The sequence below is a fragment of the Etheostoma cragini genome, chromosome 18, assembly GCF_013103735.1.
Source record: "Etheostoma cragini isolate CJK2018 chromosome 18, CSU_Ecrag_1.0, whole genome shotgun sequence".
Classification (NCBI taxonomy): domain Eukaryota; kingdom Metazoa; phylum Chordata; class Actinopteri; order Perciformes; family Percidae; genus Etheostoma; species Etheostoma cragini.
The window spans coordinates 633496-642683 of NC_048424.1; the positions used below are offsets into that span (position 1 = coordinate 633496).

A 9188-nucleotide genomic window follows, 5' to 3' on the forward strand; every position below is an offset into this window, starting at 1 on the left:
CAAACATTACCACAATTTGGTAGGAGATGCTTGCAGTCTTCTCCAAGATGCTAAATGTGGTGGATTACATTATGTGCATATGCTTTGCATAAACAGTTGGATTTCTTGGTGCTGCAACAATTCATCATCAAAACGACTCATTTAAATTGTTCTTCCTGTTGGGAGTGGGGCATGCAGCGTGGTACAACAACTAGCTCAGAGAACATTGTGTATATCTATGGATACATTTGGAAAATGCATGTGACATCCCGATAGAGGCAACATACCGCTTGTACAGGTTATCGTATCGCCACCAAATCAGAGCACTTCAAACTCATTCTTTGCTGCTGAGATATTACCCCTAGTATCAGAAAATATTTTTAAAAAGTATTTTATTAAGGCATGGTTCTTGTTCGGCTGCTGGTGTCGCACTAAGCTGGTTTAATTCATATTTCTCCAATCAATCTCAATTTGTTAATGATAAATCCTCCCAGTATGCTAAAGTTAGCCACGGCGTTTCCCAAGACTCAGCTTCCTCTCTGCAATATATTTTCAGGAAACACTAAATTAACATCCACTGTTATTTAAAGGACACCCAGTTAGATGAAACCAGTCAGTCAGCTAAACTTCAAGCATGCATTAAAGATATAAAATCCTGGTCGACCTACAATCTTCTGATGTTAAACTCAAACAAAACTGAAGTTATTAAGCTGGGTCCTAACACCTCCGAACCTTATCATCTAAAGATATAACTACTCTACATGGTATTGCCCTGTCCTCCATCACTACTGTCAGAAATCCAGGAGTTATTTTTAATCAAGATATATCCTTTAACACCCATCTTAAAACAAACCTCAAGCACAGCCTTTTTTCAACTTTGTAACATTGCACAAATCAGGAACATCCTGTCTCAAAACAATGCTGAAAAACTAGTCCATTTGTTACTTCCAGGCTGGACTACTGTAATTCCTTAGATCAGAATAAGAATAAAGCTCAAATAAGTCCCTTAAGACTCCCCAGCTGATCCAGACTGCTGCAGCGCTGTTCTGACAACAACTAAGAGAAGAGATCATATTTCTCCTGTATTAGCGTCTCTGCATTGGCTTCCTGTAAAATCCAGGGTTGAATTTAAAATCCTTCTCCTGACCTACAAAGCTCTCAATGGTCTAGCACCATCTTATCTTGAAGAGCTCTTAATGCCTTATTGTCCCACTAGAGCACCACGTTACCCAGAATTCAGAGCTACTTGTGGTACCTGGAGTCTCTTAAAAGTAGGTTGGGAGCCAGAACCAGCTCCCAGTCTGGGTTCTGGGGGGGCAGAAACCGTCACCACATTTAAGAATAACCTGATGAGTCGCAGCGTCATAGCCCGGCCCCCCTGCTTCTCTTCATAGTTGTCAGATTCATCTACCATATAATCATTAATATCATAAAACTAGAGGGAGGCAGGGCAGTACAGCAGAGTATATTACCCATCTTGTGTCATTACAAAACGTGTTTTTGGGGGAAAAAAAGATGTTTCAAATTTAAATTGTATCGTATTAATTGTTTAATTTAATTGTATTGTATGTTTGCACCAATATCTAAAGAATTTGATCCTTTTGTACGATCCAGACTATATGCTGCTACATCTGGTTTTTGTAACTCCCCTTTAAAGAGAGGCTGAAGAATATTTGCCTATAAAAAGGTTGATATAACACAACCATTACTTCTACCTCACCCTGTGGCTTATTCTTTAAAAACTTTACATTTGCTGCCACAAATATTGATGTATGGAAGTTTTTTTCTCCCAACAAGTCATTTTGATCCTGATTACAATCACAGGTGGGAGTTATCTGTGATGCGGTTTTTCTTGTGACATCTTTTAAATCTTTACAGCACTCACCCCTTTGAAATGGTCAGGTTTATCCAAAATCTTAAAAAGGGACATCATGAAGAACACACTCGGTGCTGGTGGCAATACATAAAAAAAAAAAACATTAAATCATGTAAACATGTAGTTGAAACCTAAATTACAAATATGAACTTGAAAAGGAGCATGCCCATTTTCATTTCCTTTCTCAGTGTGGCTCTGAATTTCCCCCCGAAATCTGAATACATTTACATATCTTGTCTCACTGTTTGAGCTCTTCAGTGTGTCTTCCTAAATGTAGGCTGTGCATCAGACAGCAGAGGCAGAGAGCGAGAACAAGCGCCGCCAAGTCCGACCGTGGAAGAGTTTAATTACGTTTTTAGAGTGAATGAAGAGAGTTGCGAGAGGGACAAACCGATCAGAAATGAGTCAAGTGAAGCTGAAGTGAGAACGATGACGCGATGTGGAAATAACCGGATGAGCGGCCACTCCGGTGACTGCTGCAGCCTCGGCTGCTGGTGCAGACTGGGAGACTGAACACATTTAACGAACTGAGTTTTCACTTGGCCAGACTCCATTTTGTCAACACAATTGTTTTTTTTTGTGCAAATACAGCATCTCACTAATCTCACTTCAGGAAACACAGCACAGTATAATAAACGTAATACCTGCAGAAACCCCACAGTGGCGTGCAAAAGAAAATCTATTTGGTAACCCTGATAAGATACTGCAAAGAAAAATGTAAATAAAAATATACATCTGATTCATCCAAAACTGTGACCAGGACGAAATATTAATAGTTTTGTCACCTCATCAAAGTACTGCAGTTGGAAGATGCATTTGAGGACTAATTATACCAAAACAACTCTACATTTCCAGACATTTGGCAGCTTAGCCATCAATCAAGAGCTGTTCTGAGGCTGTAGAAATGTCCCAGTCTTGAGCAGACATTGCCAAAACATTTCCATTTAAAGAGGCTAACTGCCAATAACATGCATGCTAATATTGCTAATGAAATAGCGTTCTTCATCCTATGAATATCGCATATTCCTTAGCAGAAACCCTTTGGTGGTCTCTGTGTTTTTCCTCCATTCATCCTGTCTGTTTGTTTCTGATTCCCTCTGTTAGTCTTATTCTCCGGTTGATTGGCCATGCCGCGCTGGCACTTGTTTGCGTCCCTGCATGTTTGCCCATGTGTGCAGCATGTCCTCATTACTTAAACATCAAACGTGTTGCATTAATGCTCCCTGACAGCCCCGCCTTGCCTCCATTGATGTATGCTTAGCTTGACATTTCTCCAGGATCAAGCTCCCGCGTCCCCCCCCACCAGCCCCCAGCACCATGGGGTGGAGCTGTTTGTTTTCCTCTTTATGTGTGTGTGTGTGTGTGTGTGTGTGTGTGTGTGTGCTCTGTGTGGACGTCTACAGAATCCCAAACCTCTTCCCAACACCGGGGGTAGAATGTGACCAAGTATATTCACTCAAGTACTGTTTACTGTACAGATTTCAGATGAAAAATGTACTTTTGACTCAACAACATGAGCAAAACCCTTCAGTTGTTACTTTGCACATAAAACATGCTTCTACAGCCACTTTCCGACCAAGTAGTTACAGGAACGTGGTTATAGGATGAGTCCACAACAGTTCTAATCACTACTCTCCCCCAAAAACAATTTTTGCATTTGCATCCACACTGGCCAAGTGGCCATAGGAACCAGTAGGGCCATAGGAACCAGTAGGGCCATAGGAACCAGTAGGGCCATAGGAACCAGTAGGGCCATAGGAACCAGTAGGGCCATAGGAACCAGTAGGGGGGTGACGCGAGAACTGCATCGGTCTGTATAGTGTTAAAATAAGAAAAAACATTAACTAAATCTAATGTATACAGCCTATGTCATAATTTAAAGAAGTCTCCCGAAGCGGAATGGGTATCTCTCTCTCCTCCACCTTGTGTGTGTGTGTGTGTGGTAAGGTCAATAATATAGACAGTTGAAAAAATATTAAATTTAAAATAGATAATAAGATCTAAATAAAATCAGCAAAGTATTCCTTCAGAGGAGGATCTGAGTACTTCTTCCATTACGGCCCACTATTGCTTCTGGAGCTTTTTCTGCTACTTTTGGACATTAACACACCTTTATGGCAAGAGATAGCATTTCAAATCAATGTGTTATTCATACAGATTTAATCTTGTCCCCTCTAACAAGCATCCAATATTAAAAGATGACAAGGATGGGTTATATGCGAATCTCGCCGTCACTTCTCTGCTCTTCGGATGAATTATGGGACAGAAGACGGCCAAGTGAACTAAAGTGAGGTGACTCCGATCCGAGGCCTGGTGGGCGCCAACGATGATAAACGGATTGAGCTGGCTCAGCTGTTCCTGCAACTTTTGGACAACCCGAGGAATTTAACACTGTGCATCAACAACTACCTTGGCAAGGGAAGGCCTTAGACTTGTGATTTGTACTTTTCATTTTCTTCTGTACCTTGCGATTTCGCTGAAGTGCTCCTTAAAATGATTCAGCCTAAGCTCTGCATCGAGCGAGTGCAGGGACAATCTGACAGTCTCTTAAGGAGGTTGGTGCAAGTTTTGAAAGTAAAGCACATTCTGGGGAACACAATATCCCAAATATTCATTCGATCAACAGCATCCCGACTCAATAACAAATCAGTGCGGTGACAATGGAAGGCTGCTGTTTGCTGCATTACTGGATCCACACAGCTAGTGAAGCAATGTAAGCAATTCTTCCTCGAGACGGCACGACGGGCAGAGAGAGTTTGATGGATGCAGACTCTCAAATTCTCTGGAGAGACATTTCAAATTGAAACTAGGACCTCATGCAGATCGACAGAAATCCTTAAACCCGTCAGACGTTTTCCATCAAACGCTAGTCTGTGCACAAGAAATACACAACAATACACACACAAGCTTAATAACCCAGTTGTCATTTCCCCACTGGGGATCAATAAACAGTCAAAATTAAATTAAGTTAAATTTAATTAAATTAAAGCCCAACAATCAACAACTGTTATCAGGGACAGTTGTCCTCATCCACAATGAAATGAACCAGTCAAACCTAAGAGGAAGTCAGTGTCCCTCAGGAGGTTGAACTACAATACAGATAAAACAATTCTGATTATTTAAGGAGTTTGATGAGGGAAATAATTGGCAAAAATATAAATTTCATAAAGAAATAAGTATTATTAATTATTATTATTAAGTATTTGCTGGTTCCAGCTTCTTAAATGTGACAATTTGCATCTTTTTCATTCTTTAAGATCATTTAAAATTAAATATGTTGGGTTTGGGACTATTGGTTAGACAAAACACCACATTTGAAGATATCCACTGACGGACATTTTTTCACAAAAAAATCAGACATTCACAGTATTCCTTTTTGAAAATAGTTGTAACTTTCAGGCCTGATACTGTAGTGTATTCAATGTAAGGACAAATAGCAGGAAATAACAAATCTACAGGGTATTAAAAACAATGTTATCAGCAATTTAAACTGCATAATTTTACTCAATGGTGTGTGATAATTGGTGTTCAGAGAACCAGAAAAATGCATCAATCAATGTGAGTGTAAGAGCATGGAAGGAAATTAGGTGACTTTGATTGTAAAACATTCCTTGCAATGGATTGGACAGCTTTCGTCAAAAAGAGCTGTTGCTAAGCAACAATAATGCACAGTGGAGTTGGGTCGCGTTGCTGCTAATGGATCCAACAATTCTGGATTTTGCTGATTCATAATAAAAACATGCGTGTACCAAAATAACGGAAGGCTTTTATTGTGAAGGACTTGGAACTTAAACCCTTTACAGCCGGGGCTCTCAGTTAGCTTAGCTACTTTCCCGATGACCAGTCCACGCGCGGTCTTTTTAATTCCCCAAAATAACATGATTGATTCCACCCAACGCTCTTTGCCAAGTACACATCTCTACTTTCATTAATTTTGGGGCGTCTTATTCAGTTTTATAGCATTTGGGAAGTGTTTTTGAAATAGTATTGAGTAAAAGTTGACATATTCCAGTCTGTGATTATCATCAACATCCATTCCTTTAATTTTAGTCTCAATAATTCCTTATTTCTGCTTTTCTAACTCAAACATTAGGTATCATTTCCTATAAATGAGGTTTATTAAATAGGAAAATGGGTCAATTTGACCCGAGGACAACACGAGTGTTAAGCAAATGAGAAAGTATCCAGATTTGTCAAGAATTTAACTCACAAGAAAAATCCCAATATCACAAAACACGCAGCCACCGCTGAAATAACACTTAATACAGGACTTTAATTCATGAACTTATTGGTGAATGGGATGCTCGTGTTGCTCCATTTCTGCTCAAAGTGTAAACAACACGTAGAATCGTTTGTTAACACATAGCCATAAGATCTTCAATATCAAGGCTTCGTGCTGTGCTTTTATTTTGGAGTCTACTTCCTGCCCTCTAGCGGGTAAAGTCCCTTGCATCTCTGCAGCTTAAATAAACCATCGTTATTTTCCAAAAGCAGTGCATGGCATTTTATTTCCCCCCCCCCCAATCTCCTGCTAAAACCCCTGAGATATGTCTCCTTAATGCCCAGATAGACAGATAAACAGCTGTGTACCTACAGCATATGAGTCCTGCCAGATCTCTGGAGCCGTTGTTACGCAGCGAGCAGGGAAATGTCATTGTCCCCCTGCAGAGCCTCGAGGACGGTCGTCATGCACTATACACATCTCTGTTTGTTTGGCTCATCCATGCCAAGGCCAATTCATCACCGCTGGGCACGCTGGCTTGGCCTTCAGCACAACCATACCAACCATATCATATGACTGCTCATACGCGTCGGCCCATCTCCTCTGGCTCGCTGCCTTTTTCCTTTCATGCGTCCTTTATGGTTTTTTTTAGTCTTTTTATCTTGCATTGTCTCCAGGTTCTTGATCTTCTCTGCTCATGTTTTTGTTCTCTATTGTCTTGTTTCTTTGCTCTCTCCTTTCCTTTGTTTACATGTTTTTTGTTCTTCCTATTTGAGCATGTCGTCCCCCTTTTTCACACAAATGTACATTATTGCACAGTTAGTGGATCTAAATTCAACTGACAGAAGATAAAAGTCGGATAATCCTATTGCCTCAAAATGTATCTACACAGAGTTATGTTAACACTCATATTTAACCCGTTTTCATTAAAAAAATAATTTTTTTTTAAAAATCTCACAATTGGGCGTCGAAATAAGCGCTGAAAATGTCAACATTAAAACTTTGGAAAAAACACCGAAAACAAAAAAGGGACAAAAATGTGGGGAAAAAGGCGATAACGTTGAAAAAAGTGACCAAAACTTGTTATTTTCGTGGGTGACAGGAAGACAACAAAAGGGTTAAATTAAATAGCATCGCTATTAATGAGTAAACTGTGTTTAAACTGTTGTTTAAAGTCATATCAGTGCTATAAAACAGCCAATTAGCATTTGTATTTTCCCCATTAAGCATCTGATGGCTATGGTTTTGTTAGCAACTGGAACAAAGCTCATAAGAACTACACTGCCTCCACATGATCCGCTCTGCACCGAACGGATCAGAGCGGAGTAAACAACTCCAACTCCTGTGCGACGCCAAGGGTGGGGTTCCCGCGGGGTTGTCTCCACAGACTGGCTTTACCATGGATCACGTGTAGGCCGCGCGCGCTCTGTGTGGACGTCTACAGAATCCCAAACGTCTTTCCAACACCGGGGGTAGAATGTGACCAAGTATATTCAGTCAAGTACTGTTTACTGTACAGATTTCAGATGAAAAATGTACTTTTGACTCAACAACATGAGCAAAACCCTTCAGTTGTTACTTTGCACATAAAACATGCTTCTACAGCCACTTTCCGACCAAGTAGTTACAGGAACGTGGTTATAGGATGAGTCCACAACAGTTCTAATCACTACTCTCCCCCAAAACCAGTTTTTGCATTTGCATCCACACTGGCCAAGTGGCCATAGGAACCAGTAGGGCCATAGGAACCAGTAGGGCCATAGGAACCAGTAGGGTCATAGGAACCAGTAGGGGGGTGACGCGAGAACTGCATCTGTCTGTATATTGTTAAAATAAGAAAAAACATTAACTAAATCTAATGTATACAGCCTATGTCATAATTTAAAGAAGTCTCCCGAAGGGGAACGGGTATCTCTCTCTCCTCCACCTTGTGTGTGTGTGTGTGGTAAGGTCAATAATATAGACAGTTGAGAAAATATTAAATTTAGGCCGCGTTAGTCGTGTTGTTGTAATCTAACTAGATGCAATCCATCCGCGCTGGCCCCATTTGTTCAGGTTACATGGACTCTAATGTGTGTCAGCTGAGTCGGGGAACTCTTTTAAGTCCCTCCTTAAAACTTTTATAGGAGCGCCTTTCCCAATCTTAATTGACTTTATTTTATCCCTTTGATTTTAGTGCATTTTACTAATTTTATATTTATCTGTATTTAAGTCTTTACAATGTTTTCATGCTTTTATCTTTTTGCATTGTTGTCTCTCGGGTATTATTGTTAAAAAAAAGAAAACCTGATACAGCATAGTATTGGGATTTTCAGTGGTAATACTGTATCTATACACAGGCACCAAGTATGGATCTTTTATTATATATATATATATATATATATATATATATATATATATATATATATATATATATATGTGTTGGTCAGTTTGTCTGCTTGATAATCCCATTTTGCAGCAATAAAATTCAAGTGGGATTAACATAAAAATGTTGATTTTTAGATAAAAACAGACGTTTATAAGTTCTTTTGGGGACGTCATTTGAAATGTGGAAAATTAGAAGTAGGAAAAAAGGTTCTAAATTGCAATATAATGCAGAATATTGCAATATGTTTAAAATTGCAGTAACATCGTATCGTGGCGTTAGGATCGTGATGATATCGTATCGCGAGGTCCTATGGGACATAACACTAACTTATTGACATTAATTTTACAGTTATTTGGGGAATTTATGATAAATAAACATAATTTTTAGGAAATTAAACCTAATGTTTGAGTTAGAAAAGCAGAAATTAGGAATTATTTAGACTAAAATTAAAGGAATGGATGTTGATGATAATCACAGACTGGAATATGTCAACTTTTACTCAATACTATTTCAAAAAACACTTCCATTTGTTATCTCCAAATGTTATAAAATTGAATAAGCCGCCCTCAGGTCTTGGTTAAGTTAAGGACTTCCCAAGCATGACAGCATGTAACACTAGGCCATGGTGGAGTGGTGATCAATAAGGAATGAATGCACCAACACCAGATGTGGTGAGAGGGTTTTTAGTCCTTACTAGAGGGATTCTTTCCATTTAAACTGAAGATTTCTGTTGGTCTCGGTGC

The 9188-nt window shown here is 39.5% G+C and overlaps 1 long non-coding RNA gene across 1 annotated transcript in view; it reads left to right on the forward strand.

Moving 5' to 3' along the window:
• The first annotated feature begins 4893 nt into the window (after positions 1 to 4893).
• Positions 4894 to 9188, forward strand: part of LOC117961212 — a 27233-nt gene continuing 22938 nt past the window's right edge. Inside the window, exon 1 of the long non-coding RNA XR_004660346.1 lies at positions 4894 to 4903. This is a non-coding gene — a long non-coding RNA (uncharacterized LOC117961212). The remainder of the gene's footprint in view (positions 4904 to 9188) is intronic.